The sequence below is a fragment of the Clarias gariepinus genome, chromosome 15, assembly GCF_024256425.1.
Source record: "Clarias gariepinus isolate MV-2021 ecotype Netherlands chromosome 15, CGAR_prim_01v2, whole genome shotgun sequence".
In the NCBI taxonomy this organism is placed as follows: Eukaryota; Metazoa; Chordata; class Actinopteri; order Siluriformes; family Clariidae; genus Clarias; species Clarias gariepinus.
The window spans coordinates 22,498,855-22,518,098 of NC_071114.1; the positions used below are offsets into that span (position 1 = coordinate 22,498,855).

General features: G+C 35.2%; 1 long non-coding RNA gene across 1 annotated transcript; it reads right to left on the reverse strand.

Annotated features, from left to right (window-relative positions):
- Window positions 1-1,894: 1,894 nt before the first annotated feature.
- Window positions 1,895-18,224, reverse strand: LOC128542675 (uncharacterized). The gene is made up of 5 exons (XR_008365673.1): window positions 17,871-18,224; window positions 15,940-16,151; window positions 12,948-13,012; window positions 11,134-11,380; window positions 1,895-2,531 (listed from the first exon to the last, which is right to left on the reverse strand). It is a non-coding gene; the product is annotated as an uncharacterized LOC128542675 (long non-coding RNA).
- Window positions 18,225-19,244: the final 1,020 nt, after the last annotated feature.

A 19,244-nucleotide genomic window follows, 5' to 3' on the forward strand; every position in this document is an offset into this window, starting at 1 on the left:
AATAATGGATATCTCTACATGCCATGATATAGATAAGATTATGTCTTAAACTCGGAAACAGACACGATTATTGCACGTGTCGATTTTAACATGAAACCCGTGTCATTTCCTGTTAACACAGCTCCTCATATTAGCCATTAGGGAATAGCTGGACAACCCACTTGAACTCTAATCATCACCCCTGACCCTCGCCGACCCTCCAGAGACGGGCGATCAAAACCAGTCACACACCGCCAGTTTCCTCTGACAGCATCTTATTTCAATTAATATAAATCCATTTCATATTATTTTTGATCACAAAAGCAATGCATGTTTCAACTTTATAACAGGGCAATTATAAGTATGCGCATTTGAGTATTGCACGGAGTGTGAATAGAGTGCTTCCCAGATTATGTACGCTAATAACGTAAAACTAGATACCTTGATCAAAAACTAAAGTAAACTAGATGAAACATTATCTAGACCAATTAATAGATTGTTTCCTTTACCACATAACATGGGTTTTTGTGTAACTCAGAAAGAACGATTCACTCTGTATTTAGGCCTACTGCATTTATTTAGTCGAAATCCTACTGAGATTCGGTCAACGCGAGACTTAAAATTGGTAAATTTTACAAACCAAAATTGAGATCTATAAAATCGGCTCTTTAGGCACGTTGACTCGTTTAAATCAAATAAATATTGCTTATTATTAACTAATTTTTTAAAATAATTAATTGTCACTGGGCGTGGTCTGGTGCCCACTAACCACAACGGCGGCCATCACTCGCAAAGATCAAAGAGAGCTCCGATTTACCAAAATATTAAATTTACATTAAACTTTACTCATTATTTTTTACGCACTACGCAATATTATGGCCAAAATTATCCAAATGATAGGGCTAAACCAATAAGTAGTTATACTTATATAGTTTATAAAGTTATATATATATAATAAAGTTTTTTTATAGAAATGATTTTTTCCTTTTTTTTTAAATGTAGCTTATAAAATTTACATTTCATTCTGACATGAATAAACCACAATTCGGACAAAGTAACATCTCAGATGCTCAAGGTCAAAACAGCCTTTTCCCCTTACTGCAGTCCTGGAAATATTTTATCAGTTTATAATTTGCAAATGTAGGTGAAATATTATTAATTATAATAATTCTAAGGAATATTTCTGTAAATAATGCAACATTTAGTTTAGTTTTATCTTTGCTCTATAAAAATTTGCTTTAGATTTAGCGTTTTTAGTTTTTTATGTTTGCTCCAAATAGCCACTGGGCGATTTTTAAATTCTCATTTTATTGTTTTTTAGGTGTTAGTATCAAATTTCCTTGAAGTATTCTTTTTTAAACTGAACCAGATATCCAGACAATAAGAGCTGTTTCAAGTTCAGTTATAAGTACTTTAGTCTGTAAAATTTATTTATAATATGCTCAGAAGTAGAACTTTAACTGTGATAATGTGTCAGCTAGCTTAAACTTGCCTGTTTTTTTCTTAAACTTGCCTCCATGATTTTTTAAATAGAAATTGTAGTTAATTTTTCTTTAAGCACAATAAAACAGAGCATTAAATGTTTCGGTTTCAATTTGATGTATGTGTATTTTTGAAATGTATTTATCAGTTTATTCAATTTCCTAATTCACATTTAGAGCTCATCACTGCCATGATACAATCCATAATTAATTAATTGCTTATTTAATAAGGATTTAATCACGCACCTGTAAAACACGCAGGTGTTTTACAGAAGACTACTGTTTTTAATTTAAAAAGCTTTTGGTGTAATGCACCTTGTGTGCTGTGTATGAGCCAGGCTGCCGTTATTCAACTATAGACAAACTATTAAAATAAGGTACTAGCTCTGAGAATCAGAATTCATCTCATAAAAACCAAGTTTATATTGCACATATTTATTGATTTTTATTTCTCTAACATTGAGAAAAGTATTAGTTAAAGAAAACATAGTGTTAAACAGTATAGCAACTGAAATTTTGTAACATCTGCTGAAGTTTGCACATTGCACATAAAAGACTAAATTTCATTGCACATTTTAATACTATGAAAATGTAAGAGAATTTCCTGTTCAACTGAAATTTCATCGAAAACTGTAAGAGATGTTTTAATGTACAGTATAGAATTTTTATCATGTAAAGAAATACATATCATTTATTGTCAAAGAGACAGAAGCGCTGAAGGCACAGTTAAAACAGAAGCAACGAAAGTGTCTTCTTATATTCATAAACTATACATTGTCTATCAAATGTCATGAAGAGTAAACTACATTTTTTATTGTAAACATTTCACACAGTAAGGCACATTTTCATTTGCTAGCATTTTGAGCCATCATATTATTTATTCAAAGAAGGTATATATCAGTTTTCTAATATCGCATCCTTTGCTAAAGTTTTGATTGTCCACAGCACGATAGCCAGAGGCAGTCATTAGATATCCTGGAGCAGAGCTGCTGATCCTTATGACAATGATCCAGGGACTTGGGAATAGGGTCTACTCTCCGATCACCTCCATGATGTCCTTAAAAAGAGTCCCTAGGAAAAAAACAACAATTACATTGGCTTATCATCATAATCTACACAATGAAAACAGACAGACTGTTTTAGAATTACTCATCAAACTTCTGAAGCATATTATGTGTAATAAATTAAGACACATTTTTAAATATCCAGTCACGTTATAAACTTTGTTCTTTACACACAGTAAATAAGTTAAAATTGATTTTGCGTTTGAGCCATGTATGCCAAGCACTAAACACATGTTGTGGTTAAAATTAAAATTTGTCCTTGAAATGTGTGTATGTATTTATTTATGGATTTATGAAATTTTAAGTAAAGTGTATGCATGAGTAGTTTTGTGAACATGTTAGTATGCATCAATAATCCCATTTAATTTAAACTACACAAGGTGTTTGTGTATTACATTTTTTGTGTTTTGTAGTGGTTTTCAGCAACTTCAAATGTTACGAGTTTATGGTTATAATCTTGCTTAATACAGGTCAATACACGTTCAGTCTAATTCAAGCTATTTTATATGATAAACTGGCAGTGTCATTTCCCCCAATTTCCTTACAGCACCCTTTATCCTGTTGTTCTTGTTTTGTTCATGAAGTCATAAAAATCACTGCTGTTCCTCATCATGTATGAGGAGTATGTAGTGGTGCTATTACCAATTTGACCAAATTATATGTAGAGAGGCTTCTGAACAATTTAATCCCTCCAGGAGACTTAGTGAGACCTCTTTCTCTGTTAATTTTCACCCTCTCCCTCATTCAAGCACCCTCTCTCTCTGCCTGCACAATATGGGGTTTCTTTCTTTCCTTTTTTATGTTCCCTTATATCGTTTTTTTCCCTCCCCAGCTTCCACCCCCATGGCCTCAGACAGCATGCAGCTTATGCAAATCATTGGCCTTTTATTCTCGATACTCGTCCTCCGACTTCAATGAGACCTCAAGAAAACACAACCTCACATGCGTGCACACACACACACACACACACACACACACACACACACACACACACTAGATATTTCCTTCTTACTGTACACTCTTAGTTACTGTATTCACATGTGCACCCATATATCCTTGTGCGCACGCACACACACACACACACACACACACACACACACACACACACACACACACAGCTTAGCACTATATATAATTTAAAAAATAATAATAAAAAAACATTTACCATAATTGCCCATAAGCCCATATCACAGTGCACTACAGAATTATACACGGAACAAAAAAATGAAAATCTGCTGCTTTGCACTGTCTTGAAAAGTGCTTCTCTAATTCTTTTATGTAATGCAGCAATTAGTTTCTATATCAGTGTGTGACCTGTAAGAAAATATTAGCCAGCCTCATTGACTACCTAACATGCTTCATCCATATGAACATTGTACATACAACAATCTTTTTGGATAAATCTGTAGCAACTAAATGCAGTACTAAATGAAATAAAGTCTAATATTTAGGGTCTGCTGTGCTTTTTACCTTTTTTAAACCATGAGGTGAATAGACATTGCGGAAGGGGGATGATGGAGATAGACTAGACACTTAAGATCGGGGGGGCTGTTTACCAAAGTCACTGAGAGAGAGGGAGGAGGGAGGGCCTGATGAATATAAAGTGCTCATTGCAAAGCCGACTTTCCCAGGCCCTGGAAATGCACCACACTCACACTGTAGTTGTGCCCAGCTGCTAGGAATGGCGTGTGGAGTGTGTATGTGGGTGTGGGGGGGCAACTAGCCTGACTTCCCTTAGACACGTTGACAGGCTGGTCTTTTCAGCAACACATTTCTGGGCCCGTCTGCCCCCTATCCCTTGGCAACTGCCCTACACTGAGAGCCCCCTCCCCTTATTGGGGGGTGAATAGGGAGACAAAGTTGACAGAACTGGATGAAGAAGTATCCAGTCTGTCTGGTCTTGGCTAGACACCCTTCCAGGTGGACTTGAACTTGACACTGGTATAGAAACTAAAAAAAAAAAACAATATAAAATTAACTGTATTGATTTGCATTTAATTTAAAGTCATGTCAGGTTTAACCACTATGTCACCCTACCTTTGCCATGTGGGGTTACATAGACATAATATATATATTTTTTTTATATTGTTGCAATGTTGGTAATTCTTGAACATTCTCAAATTGTCTCATAATACAGTTAGTTGTGTCTAATTTATCCCCTTGTTTTAGGATTTTAGCTGATTTCTTCAAATCTATCATTGTTTAGCATAGTAAAACTCTCAATCAGTTTCTACCAGACTGCTTAAACATCTATTATTATGGGCCTGTACAGAAAACACGTTTATCATAATGGGTGCAAAGAGCTCAGAAAACACTGGGCACTTAGGTGATTTTATTTTTAGTATATATTTTCCACAAGTATAAGTGGCCACATGGGTATGGCAGTGGTGCAATAAGAAAAAATTTAAAGCAGGATTGAAGCCTGGCCACATCTGTGAACTTTAAATATACAATATAGATATTATCACAACTAGCATCAATTCAGATGTGGATGAAACAAGCCAAACAGTTGTTCTGTAGTTTTGGAGTCTACCCCAAATTTCTATTAATATATATATATATATATATATATATATATATATATATATATTTCCCATATATATATATATTAGCTTAAATATAGTAAAATTAAAAAATTAATCTTAATTCAGTATTACAAGATTACTGTAAACCAACCATAAGATTATTAAACGTATTTCTAACAGTTAAAACTATTTGCAGGCAATTTGCTTTTCTTTCTGAAAAAGAAAATTCTTCAAATCATGTTAGCAAAACATCTGCCTATAGAAAAAGACTAGTTTAGGGTTGGAAGCTGTGCAAAAGTCTAAGAATAGGTTTAATAAAGTTTTTCACATGTTAAGATTTCATTTTTTTGCAAGGCCAGCATTCTCATGTCAAATGTTTTACGGCCAATTGGCCAGTAATGAGGCAAAGTGAATGAAACGGGCCATTTGAAAGTGCCCCAGTAGCTGATACAAAGCTGAGAACAAGGATTCTCAGGATAATCATTTTTATGCTGGGATTAAAACAGGATCAGCAGCTGAGGTGGGCACAATGGATGAAAAAGTGATTTCACCAAAAAAAAAAAAAAAAAACTAACAAAGAAATCCCAGAGGTGGTTTGATGAGATTCTTACAATGTTGACTGAATACTATGGTAGTTTCAAGTACCCTTATGTCTTCCATGGTATGTAAGGATTACAAACATAACAGACATATATTAGGTTTATTATGTAATACATTACTGTAAGTGTCATTTTCACCATGTGCCATATATCACAGTACTGAAAACAGATTTCCCTCTGTTAAATTAAAAGTGATTGTAATATTAAAAACAAACAAAAATGTTCACGATACTAGCAATGAAAGATGACATGATATAAAATTGGGGGGTGGGGGCTTGGGGCAGAGGGATTTTGACAGGAGTCTGCTGGAAATACTGTTAGTATGCCAGACAAATTTTCCCAGATAGTCAGCTCCAATAGGCCTTTGCTATTAGCATGCCAGCTGCAGCATCTGCCACATGGGGTCATGGGCAGAGCTAGACAGTAAAGCTCTCCTGCCCCTCCCCATACAGCAGATATCACCACCCATTCCTCACTACACATGGTGGGCCCAAAGATTCTCTTTATACAAACACCAGCCATATCATGTAGTTATCTGTTCCTAAAAGTGTCCTTAACTAATGTGGTCAGGGGTCCAGGTAAGTTTAACACAGCAAGATTTATTTTGTCTCTTATTCACTACTCTGGGATTAAATTATTCCCTGTTTTGTCTTCAATACTTCATAGCTTTCTCATGAAATGCAGTCCCAGTCCCTGGTGTAAACTTTTGCTCTCTTTTTCTGTCGTGTTCTATAACGATGGCTCAATTCTTTTGGGTAATATATTATAATGGTGCTTTAATTAATTGCTCTTCCAACTGCTCTGCCCTGGCAGAAGGGCAAAAAAAGACAGGCTGTCTGTCATATCCATGTCAATTTTTTTTTCCAGAAATCTCATGTTCAGACCTATTGTTTTATTTTTGTTATAAGGCAAAATAGTATATATTAATTCATATTGTCTTTTGTGTGTAGCAGAATAGATAACACTATCACTATCTGCACTAAATAGGCCTATACAAACATTACTTAAAGATGGCTGCTATTACATGTTCACACACATGAACCAGTTTAGACACCTATACATTCACACCCATTTCTCCACATTTACAGTAAAATAAAGGCTCTCCATGTTGTTGTTTTTTTTCCCTTCCTCTTCAGCAGATTGTCTCGCAGGGTTTGGGTGCTAATTTAGGCATTTGGCTCCATCTGGAATTGAGCATCTTTCCCAGTCTAGTGCCTTCTGTGTCTCTTACTCCCTATCCACCATGACAATGGTGGGAAAAAGGGGCACCACAGAATCACGTCAAGAGCTACACTCACAATGCTGCTATTGTAGAGGGCAGACAAGGATCAGAATAATAATGCAGTAATGTCTAAGTGTTTACCAACATGTACCCTACAGCTGCAGATTTTACTCCTATGTGTCCGAATGTTTCCAAGCCAACAATTCACGAATGTTTCCAAGCCAAAAATTAAATTTTTGTCATAATATGTAGTTTCGGGACCAATGTGTTAGCAAATAATTTGTTGGATCATTTTTTTTAGAAAAACATGAATACATTTTTTTTTGTTTATTTTTGGTTTTTGACAGATCACAACGCATTTGTCTTTCTGTTCTTGTGAAAACCTCCACAGAAATGATTAATACAGCTATTTAATACTATGCCTACACCCATACCAGATATTCCTATCCTTGTGACCACATTTCCCCTCCATACACACAGGCACACACACCCTTGCCCTAATAAGCACTGCTAGATTCCTAATCAGTCATTTTCAAGCTCTGTCTATTAAAGACAAAGGCAACCAGCATACTACACTACTCATAAAAAATATTATATGCTGAGAAGCAGTGCAGGACAGTATAATGCTATCCAGTTTTAAAACACAGTTCGGTGTGGTTACATGTTTAGAGGTCAGCTTCTGTATCCTAAAAAATGGTCATGGTTTTATCCACCCTTTATTTACACAGCACAAGCTACATCCAAATGTAGATTAAACCTCTACCACATGAAATAAAAATTCCCAGGAAAAAGGCAAGCATGCAGTTTGTGTTGAACACGAATACAGTCATTATCCTGATTCTTTGTCTCAAACTGCATCATTAACCAACAAGGTATACATTTATCCTACACTGCTAAAAAAACACAACGGCTGTTAGTGCTGAACCTCAGTAACAAAGCTCATTTTAATTTGCATCTTGAAAACTGGAAAAATCTGGTATAGGATTGGCACCGTGCCAAGTAGCATAATTAACACTTAACGCCAATGTTCTGCAGCGGTTACATTATACGTACACACACACGCGCGCATACGTGTCTACACACTGCATCTCATATACATAATACATAAAATGGCATTTAGAGAATAAATAAATTAAACTCTAAGTGTTTTTTGTGCACATACATACTAGTGTTTAAAGTAATATCTTTATGGGTTATTGTTCTGTGAATTCTGTGTATATCTTATGCACATAGGCAGTAAAGATCTTGGACATAAAGGTCTGAAAGATGCAAAGCAGGAAGGGGAGCCTCCTCTCCTCTCCCCTCCCCTTCCCCCAGTAATACACGCCTAATTAGAAAACAGCTATTAAAGGCAAAGCGCTCTTATTTCAGCCACATACAATTGTGACCATGAATGTAGTCAGTCTACAGTCACGTGCCAAATTCTATGTTCATCAGTACATGACTATATATTAAAACACACCACAATTCACTTTTAAATATGACTGAATTTGTCCATTGCATAACCATAACCAGCATCTCACATATTTGTCAGGAGGCATTTGATTAGGCATTCAAATAGTTTCCTGTGCATTTATGCCCATTACGGATGCGAAAGCATCTCCCACACTATGCATTAATGTGCATGACATTTAGGCGTACTGAATATGTGCCCTCCTGCAGGTAGTTCTTGTTTATGCTATCATTGCTCTGTGAGAGCTCTAAATCTGGGTTTGACGGATTTTTATTCTACTGAACGCATTGAAAAAAATTTTTTATTAAAAATTGAAAATGAAACAAATTATTTATATTGACCATCATAATGCATGCTTGAAAATGCCAGGGATTACTCCTGTGGATGTCGTTTCACACAAGGATTTATCACCTGAATTCACGAGCTGATGCTGTCTCGTGTGACCTCGACACACACGCACACACCTCAATGTAACATGAAACTGCTCGATGCTGTTTCAGAAACTGAGGCTGCATTAAAGCGTCACTGCGCCTTTAATTGTAAGCGCGCGCGCCTATGCAATTATGCTAATACTAGCGCGTGTCCTCTTTTTCATTAACACACTGCGTCTGCGTTGTTGCTTCCGTTTTTTGTTTTTTCTTCTTCATCTTCGAAGCACAAAAAAACAGGAAAAGCGTTTCTCATGGCTTCATTTTGAACTCCAGTTATTTGCCTTCCACACGAAGAGTCTAACATTCTCATTGTGATGTATGGCGTTTTTTTACATAAACGCAATTAGGACAAAGAATCAGCCTTTGTTAAAGCCAGACTGTCTTTAGCATTCTTCCTGCAGGTAAGATGTGTCCTGCACCAGGACTTAAGAAATGCCGTTCACAACCCGTTTTCATTTTATTCTTTTAAAATATTTTATACATTAAAATGCGACCAATGTTGTTCCTAACAATTCTGTATCGCTCTCTTGTTGATATTTAAGTCTTGTCTCACAAATATAGTATTTTTGTAGTCACACCCACAAGGATTCAAAGTTTCTTATTCATCACCTTCCAATGATAACAACCTTTTAGATATACTGTTTTTGTAGAACCAGCATACTGGCACATGATACAGTACTTAAAACGTGCATGTTGTGATACTTCTATAATATAAAGGTAATAGGATGATTGCATCGATTGTCAACAATCACTACATCCACATCTGCATGGCTTCCAGCATTGACAAACCTACCCATATTGTAATGTCAAGATGTTGTGTTTTCATCTAATATTAGCTAAATACTGTCATTTTTTAATTACTATCTATAAAATACATGTCTAGCCTTACATTTGTGAACCAAAGAACAGTGCATTGGTTCTCAAAGTTGGGTTTGAGGACCCCAAGGGGTTTGAATTGTAATTTTGATACACTTGTGGACAAATTGCAATCTATCATTATCCAAGGTGTTACACTTAGTTCTCAAAGTTATTAGCCTATTTCTCTGGTCATGTAAGGAACCTAACCCTGATTAACTCTAAGCCTATAAATAATTCCAACTTAAATCTAATGTATTCTGTTGGGTTAAAGTTAAAATAAAATTGAACAAACAGAATAAAATATCTGTAGCTCTAATAAATAGCCAGAGGACTACTGTACAAAACTAACTAATGTCCCTGATATTTAAATAGCTGAAATGTGTTCATAAGACGCATCTATACTGGGGGGGTCTGTGCAATTTAATTTCACAAAGTGCCTGGATGGAAAAAGTTTAAGAAACGCTGGTCTAGTCTGTTAAAAGCCATCCATTGTACATGTACAGGATGATGTGATTTGTTTTTCCAGGTTAGTAAAAAAGAGCAGAAGAGCCCAATTTAACCAAATATTATGCTTTTAAATTGATAAATGTTTTACTTCAGAAACATCAAGGTATATTTACTATACACTACATTACTACAATGCAAATTTGCTGGGTTTTTTTTATGAGTTGCCTATGTCTATTTACAACATGATAGCATTTGAAAGGAGTGGCTTTGACACCTCATTAGAAGATTAATGGTAGATAATGTAGGAGAAGCAGTGCAACTTCTCTATATTGCAGGCCCCTAAGAGTAAAAAAAATATTTTTTAAAAAGTACTTGATAAAGAGCCTGAGAGCACTTAAAAATGGGTCAAAAGGATGAGAGTATACATATTGATACTGGTCAAAAGGATGAGAGTATACATATTGATACTTTTGGTCAAAAGCTAAGTAGTTATCTTATAGTCTTTTCACAGACGGTTCTGCCAAATTTGACAAGTAATGATCTGCATATAAAGGTAAAGTGACATCTGATGTGATGAGAACAATGTTTCTATTATATAATTTTAATTTTCCTATATTTTTCAATCACCCTTTATCTTCATTGTGCAGGCTGATTATACATATTTTAATTAAATAAATCGGTGATTTAGTCTCATAGATAATAACTAACGAAGGAAGATTACATGTGATCACCTTATTACTGTATAGCCAGTTTTTATTATTTAGGTAACTTTAGTATGACATTCTGTTGATCTTAACTAAAAAGCCTGTCACTGTTGCTCATTTAATAGAATAATTTCACTACAAGATCATTAAAGCTAGGTTCAGAAATAACAGTTGATGATGAACAATAGGTAATATTTTAACATATTGCCAAGAAGCAGGAATTTTAAGTTTTCTGAATTTTGATTAACTGAGGTAATTGATGAGATGATCATTATGGCCAGTGCTAAGATTTAAGTGAGCTCAAAGCTTTGCTGTAAATTAAAACTAATGGCAAAAGCTTGGTTAAACAGAGACAACGATGCAAACATACCTCATGCCAACACAGCCATTTTAGGAAGCAGGCAGCCAGCCTTTCCATCAAGATGGCTTCCTCAAAGCACAGCCCCTCATTCAGAGCTCCAATCTTCAGCATCTGTGGGGATCGTGGCAACTGGCAGCCTCTTTGTCTCCACTGGCACATGAACTGTGGCCTCTTGCACATCATTTTTCTCTTCTCCCGCCCTCTGCTCCGGGGGGCACACATGGCACCGAATGCTTCCGTTGATGGAGGGAGGAGGCTGGTAGAAAGAGGATGAAAGTTGACCATTATTTTTTGCTCTTTCATTTAGATGGCCTTTTTTTGCTATTATGCTCCATCAAGACAGTGTGAATGGCTTGGCAGTCACTATGGGGGGGACAAGAGTAAAGCACAATTAAAGAAAAAGGCCCTTTTAATCACTGCCAAAGCAGATGTCATGGCAACTACCATATAATCTTTCTTTAGATAGAAAAAAAAAAAAAGAAACAAAAAACTGTATTTCCTTCATAGTCTCTGCTAAGGAAAATTCACAGTAAATATCTTGACAGTTGCTGGCTTTACCATTTCTGCTCCTGCTTTTTTTGATGGTTTGTTAAGTGAAACACTAAATGTAGTATTGCAGACAGTGTAACCCCTGGCTCTTTGGATTCTTGTAGCTTTTAGTTGTGTGGTTAATGTAGTGGTTGCAGGATAGGTGTACTAAATCAGCTTCACCATCAATTGCTGTCCACCCATAATTTCATCGCATAACCCTTATTTAATTTAGCTGGGTAACCAGTTTAGCTGGAAAAGATCATTGTTAATGAATGATGACAAAATTTCTTTGCTTGCATTAATTTTACATAACAGTAATATGTAATATGATAGCTAGCCATACATTTTTATCATTATTGAGATGGAGACAGACATATAATTTCCTCTCTCTGCTCATTTATTGCACTGAAGCCCCCAGCCTAATGTCCTGAAGTCATTCTAACTGCGTATTCTGAAGCACGCCAAAAGACATTCAAATTTTGTCTCACTCTCTTTGATCTTATCTATAATTCATAAAAATGTATTTTGTGGCTTTACCATAGCATCATTGACTTCTATGCATTAGCAATGGTTTTACAGCTTCAATTAGTATTAACTGACGGATATTTCAAGCGCTGTATTTGATATATGATGCTAACTAACATTCTGTGTTTTATACACACAAAAAAATTATTACTAAACAAAATATTATGTAAGCACTGGCATAAAACATTAAAAAAGATAGCTGTTTAGTACTGTAAAAAACAGTCAACTTGAGGAAACCAAACTAAAATGGGACAATGAATTTTTATTTCTGTAGAAGGCTGGAAATCAGAGCAACTTTTCACAGTGATAGGTTATGTCAAGATCCGTGAGCATCCAGTGCTGGGTGATGAGTGTGTAGACACGAGAGTGGCAATACACACGCACACAATATAAAATTACATAAAATGACGAGAATAAAGATAAAATATGCCAAAGGGTAAAGAGACTGGTACAAGTGCTGATGTTTCTAATTTCCTCTTCATCCATCCTCCATGTTCTGTTTCTGGAACAGGTGGTTAAATTTCAAAGCTACAATGTGATTCTTTCTGTACCATAAATAAAAATATGGCTGCAAAAACTATTTGCTGCTTGAACTTGGTTTATAATTTCTATTCCTCTATTTTTCAGTGCCAGGATGTGTGAATAAAATATCAAGCATATTTTGTCAATATTTATCTGTTTCAGTTGCATTGTTTAATATGATTCACACTTGCATAACCACACAATGAACCCATTCTGAATTCATGGGAGATATTGGATGATCTTACCACGTAGTGTTGTACCAATGCATGGTGGTCCTGTCTCTCAAGCAAACTCTGCGGTCAGGAAGGAGCTAGAGGTTAGAATGAAAATCACACAATTAATTGCGTAAACATTGAAATCACAATATGTACCTGTATAATTATTTAATCATAAAACTCTGCAAATTATTACAGGTAATATACACATAGTATGAAACTTCTGAGAAGTTTGTCAATAATTTAAGTACTTTTAAAAATACTTTTAAGGTGATAAATATTGGCAAACGTCCTCTTAATGAGATTGTTTGTTATTATTTGCTGTTAGCCTTCATAAATATGTTTGAATTAAAAATAAATGGTACATTTTCTATCTATCTATCTATCTATCTATCTATCTATCTATCTATCTATCTTGTTTTCATTTTCCTTGGTGTTGGCAGGGCTAGTTGTAGATCACTGACTTCATTCTATCATACTATATTCTTTCATTCTATCATACTATCAAACAAGATCTTTTGAATATATGAAATGAGTAATGAATACTGGTAGTTACACATTACGATGACATATCTAATAGGCCTACTTAGCTGTACTGCTTGTCTTTGTGGTTACAAACAGATGTTGGCTTTTTTTTTTACAATGAGCCTCCTGGTGATGTGATGCTAATGTTGTGGTTAAGTAGCTAACTGTGACTAAACCAGTAACAAAGCCACTTCAATACAGCATAGTGACAACAGACCACAGTCAAGGTTCATGTAATATCTGTTCCCTTGTGGCCACATGAAACAGCTGCCCTGGACAAATGTGTTGCAATCCTAAGTTCCACAATTAGACTGTTTTTTCATTTTGTCACAGAATATAGGTGTTTTGTAAATTTTACCTAAATTATGGCTGTAAACTACTGTATTCATGCCCTGTTCCTGGCATTAAAACATATATGTTTATGTATATAAGTATTTGTATATAAGCAAAATAATAATAATTTGATATGTGATCATTTGTGATCAGAAATAAGTATCATATATGTCCTTTACATATTCTGGACAAAGATAAGATAAACCTTTATTAGTCCCACAAGTGGGAAATTTGTTTTGACAATTAAATGAAATTGAGATTCTTAACGTGGGGATCTGGGTATGAACCGTTTTTGAGCTGGATTTTCACTCAAAAGCTGACATGTTTTTTTTCCTCCTTTTTTGTGAAAAGAGCATTGGATTTGTCCTCATAGAGGACTGCCTTTTAATTATGTTCACCAAATAATGCTTTTTGATAAATACAGGTGTGCTTCAGTCCTTCTTTTGTGATAGTTATATAGCTGTGTGTGTCTGAGAGAGAGAGAGGGAGGGGGAGAGAGAGAGAGCACGCGTGTGAGTAAGTGCGCGTGCATGTGTGTAATTATTCAAATGAGAGACAGCCAACCCATAAGCTGCCTCATCATCTACTGTCTTTGTGTAGGGGAAAAAAATCCACACTGGCCCCCTGAACCACTTCGGGCAGAAATCTGTGCCGTCGTGGGAAAATGCAGCACAGGCCTTTCACAAGTCCCTCCAAATCAAACCAATTAGTAAGAACTGTGCTCAAGCCATTGAGCACCACTACACGCCTATTGAGCGCCACTGTAAGCCTCATGGCTGAGAGGGCTATAGGCTGTAATGTAGCCCTGTTGGATGAAAGAAAGCAGTTATCACATTCATGTGCTAGTGACAGTGACAGAGTCATATATACATAGGTAATCTGAATGAAGAGCTTGAGGTAGGCTGAATTGACTTGTAGGGCATTAGTAGAGCCTTATCCTGTAAAACTTCTAGTGTTAAATTTACTTTTATTTTCTATTCATTTTCTATTTTTCCCTGTAGATTTAAATCCAACACCAACCTTTTTTCTGGGTATGATTTAAATAGGAATGAACATGAACATATATATATATATATATATATATATATATATATATATATATATATATATATATATATATATATATAAATGGCAGCAGCATGTGGGTGGATTCTAGTTCCTCACTCTGCATAGCTAAGAAAATTCACAGATAGCAAAGTGTCTGTGTGTGTATGTATTTAAAAAAGTGGGATTGTTTATTAAATACCAACTGAACTGAGAATGCAAATGATGTATATAATTGAATAAATATAATAATAGTTTGAAACAATACAAAGGTTTTCCTACTTATTTTAGCAGTGGAGTTTTTATGATAAAACAATTAATATCTAACCTTACTACCTGCTAAGTAGGCCTTGATTTGTATTACACTGCCTGAATAAAACAAGCAATTCTCATGCAAATTATTTCTAAAAACTGAAAAGTGGGAAGAGTAGGTTTGTTGGATTTAATGTGTGTGAACTCATCCGAATACCAACTCACCTCTCACATTAATAGGTTATATGTAACTTTTAATATAAACTGGCTTGTGCAATAACCTACAGTAGCATGAGGGGGGAAATGCCTGAATACTACTGTAAAAAAAAACAATATGAATAATTGAAAAACCGGTAGAAAAGCTTGTTAACAAAGCCCAAAAGTGACTCATAGCGTAAGTCTGCCTATTTGGAGTCCAGGATAGGATATTCCAGGATATTATGTTTTTTATTAGTATTCTAAAATGTCAGCAGTCAGATGACAGTATTTCATTATATTAAAAAAAAAAACTTGTTTTAAACAGCCAAAACTTTTTCCATTGTTCTGAGATAAAAATGTAAGTCGCTCTGGATAAGGGCGCCTGCCAAATGCCTAAATGTAAAGTAGTTAGACGTCATTAGGCTATTTTATACTGCAAAAATCTTATATTTTAGAACGCCAAAACTATCTTTCTTGGTGTTCTACTATGTAAGAAGTCAGTCTACTATGTAGAACACCAATTTTTTCTTTTTCCAATATTCTAGAAAGTCGATTATCAGGTTTCAGTATTCAGTATAAATAAATAGCATTTTCGGTATTATAGAAAACTACGACTAAGAATTTAATACACTAGAGTGCGTAACAAAATTGTGGCGAGACAGACGCTTACCTTCCCTATGATATTTCTGCACGCAGAGGTCAGTATTTTTCCTGCCCATGCCCTAGACACAAGAGCAGTGCGCAGTACAGGAGACCGCTCCTACTTTCGGTTATCTAGCTTTATGACGGAGGAGAAACACTCATACAGCTAGATAACCAAAGATAGCAACCGACCCCTTCACACACGACACAAGTAACGAGGAGCACAGCATAAGAGCAGACCTGATTATGAACAAAAAACAAGGTTAACATGTTAGCAAACAAACACAGGGATGTATTTTGGTTTTTAATGTCATCTGAATCCTGTAATAGATACGCATTTGTATGAACAAGGCCTGAGCATTATTCAACGTGAGTTGCCTGTGCTGTAGACTTGTCATTCTGCCAAAACAAGATTAATATTCCTAAAATAGATCTTATTTGTCTGTCCTGTTCCTCAGTTCGCATTCACTTTGGCCCTTTTAGCGTTTCGTTTTTGTTGGGACGTGTATTCATTTTAGATGAAACAATAAACATTATATTCTGAACAGAAATCTCAATGCGATCAGGATTTTATTTTAAAATTATGTTTACTGTTACATATTGTGGTTTGCTGCTGGATTGCTATTTTTAACATGCTTAATCACTTGTCCCATGACTAATGTCCTTATTAAACTGTAATAGACCAAAACTAATACGGCAACGCATACATCTTTATCAGGGAATACATTTACTTGTTATGTAATGCACCTTCCTTCAGTAAGAAAAAAAATATGGCGGGAGAAAAAAAAATATTTAGTGTAATTTACTGAAATTACCACTCCATAAATTACTAAGTTGTAACCCATTCATTTTATGAGATTGCGTGGGAACTAATAGAAACTTAGGTATGGAATCTAATCGAATTGTATTTTCTTGTAAAAAAACTGCAACATTCTGACAAAAAATATTTTATTATAATAATATTTGGGCCTAAAAAACTCCATTAAAAGTGGAAATGTTTATTTAAAAAAAAAAAAAATGTTTAAGAATTTTATGAATTATTAAAAGGTATTATTATTTGGCTATAACTGCTCTAAATTTAGACACCGCCCCTTAATAATGACCCTACATTACTCTGGACCGCGCGGCGTATGACGTCATTGGGTTTGATTTCTTTGTGACTGCTTGGCTTACCTGTTGTGTTGCAAATTGTTATACATAAGATTAAATAGCGAATAAATATATTTAGATTAATGCATATATTTTATTGTATTTTATAATACAGGACAATTTATATAGAATTATATAAACAAGAACAAACAATCCCATCTCCATGGTATGTTTTGTGAATTCGCGTACGTTTGATTACAATTATAAATATAAAAATAATATTTATTATAGGACTGCAACATTCTTTTTTTTTTGCTTTTTAATTTTTTTTTTACCTTTAAAACCTTATTTTTAAACATGAAAACAGTTTAAAGTACGCCAACTTATGCCACTCTAATATTCTGAAGTACATTTTTAAAAACATCTTTATTATCTTTATAACTTTTTACAACGTAAACCCCTTATTGTCATTGTTGCATACTTTTGCAGTTCATACATAACACAGTTTAACTACAGGTTCGAGACGGTACTCTCTTATATAATAGGCGAACATTATTACACCGTGTATTCCTAATAATGTTACTAAACTTTGATATTCTTTTGCAAATGAATGTATGACATTTTAGCTGTATTGCCTCTGATTCATGGTCTGATTTGAGAAAAGACATTGAAAAGATTCCTTATTACTGCCTTTTGTAGTTAGTACCTTTACAAGCATTCAAGTGTCTTCATTAATAAACTTAATCACAATTTTTTGATAAAACTACAATTACACGCTGGTCTTTGACTTTGTTACTATGATCATTATAATTAAGTTTATATTATCTACAGACAAAGTGTAATTCCTAACAATGAAATACAAAATCTTACTTTTTATGATGTTGTACGTAATCCTTTCTGTCGTGCTCATGATGCAAAGTGTTAGCCTAAGTACCCGAATGCTGGGGACATCTAAGTGGTCTTCTCTGTGTCTGCCAAGCAAAATCACCTCCGCGCAAGATACTTTACCAGCGATGTGTGTTGCACTTCTAAACATTCGCTTCCAAAAATAAAATAAATCGTGATCGTTAATGCCATCAACCATGGCGCGTTTTCCCCTGTAAGTCCGCGATGCCTGGGATGGTGTTTCTTTAAGATCCAGTGAGCACGAACTATGCAGTTTATTTCCAACATGGGGGATTTCCTCCCATGAATTCAGCACAGTCGTGGTTTCGTGTTTAATTTAAGATGCACGTGGCTTTGACTGACCTTTCATAGGCCGATCTGAGCTTCAGATTGTAGCAGACTCTTCCGTTCGTGTGCTGTGATGCTCTCTCTCTCGCGCGCTGGCTCTGGAGTCTCTAGTTTTCGGGTCTAAAAGCCTGCACGGTCGCTTCTTTCCCGCAGTGACGTCAAGAAGCAGCAGGCCACGGGCCAATCAGAAACAGGCGCATCCAAGATAAGAGGATCTCTCTCTCTCTCTCTCTCTCTCTCTAGGCCAGGTAGATCTGTAATTTATAAACAATAATATTTTTAAATCCATTGCTTTATTCCTATCTGTGTAACATGTCATGTTCTGCACTGTAATAGTGGGATGGGCGAAAACAATCCATTAGGATTAACTCATCACAGTTTGCCTTGCATTAGGCTATATTGAAACAAAATTGCAAACTCTTAATTTTTTGTTTAAAGACTGTGTCGCACCAATTTTAATAGTTTTTTTTTATGCAAAGATTGAATAAAATAGTACCAGAAATCGTATCTGGGAACCGTGTCTGAAGCCTGACAGAATGTATTAATGCTGGGTTCTGCGATGTTGAATAGCCATAGTGATTTTTGCATCTTATGTATTTAAAGTTTTTGTATCCAGCTACTGAATACCTTTCTGTCCAGCCAGACTTAAATGAGCACTCTGTGGATTAAAGTAAAGTTAGCCTCACTGATCACATAACTAAAGTTCATTTAGCTGGAGAACCATTTTGGCCATATTTTTTCTCTCTAATATTCCTGTGGATATTGTATGTTCTCTTCACTGTTTCTCTTTATTAGCACCTGAAAACTATGAACGTATTCAATGTCATCAAACAGGAAGAAGGTTGGCAAAAGAATCATTCCTAATAGTCCTCATATAAGGATAAAAAAATGAATGTAGAAAATGTATATTTGATGTAGTTGGGAGAAAATGTCATGTCTTTATTTTAGGACATTCGGGTCTCAGGAGGTTAATGCCTAATACTTACAGGAGTCTACCAATAGTCCCATACA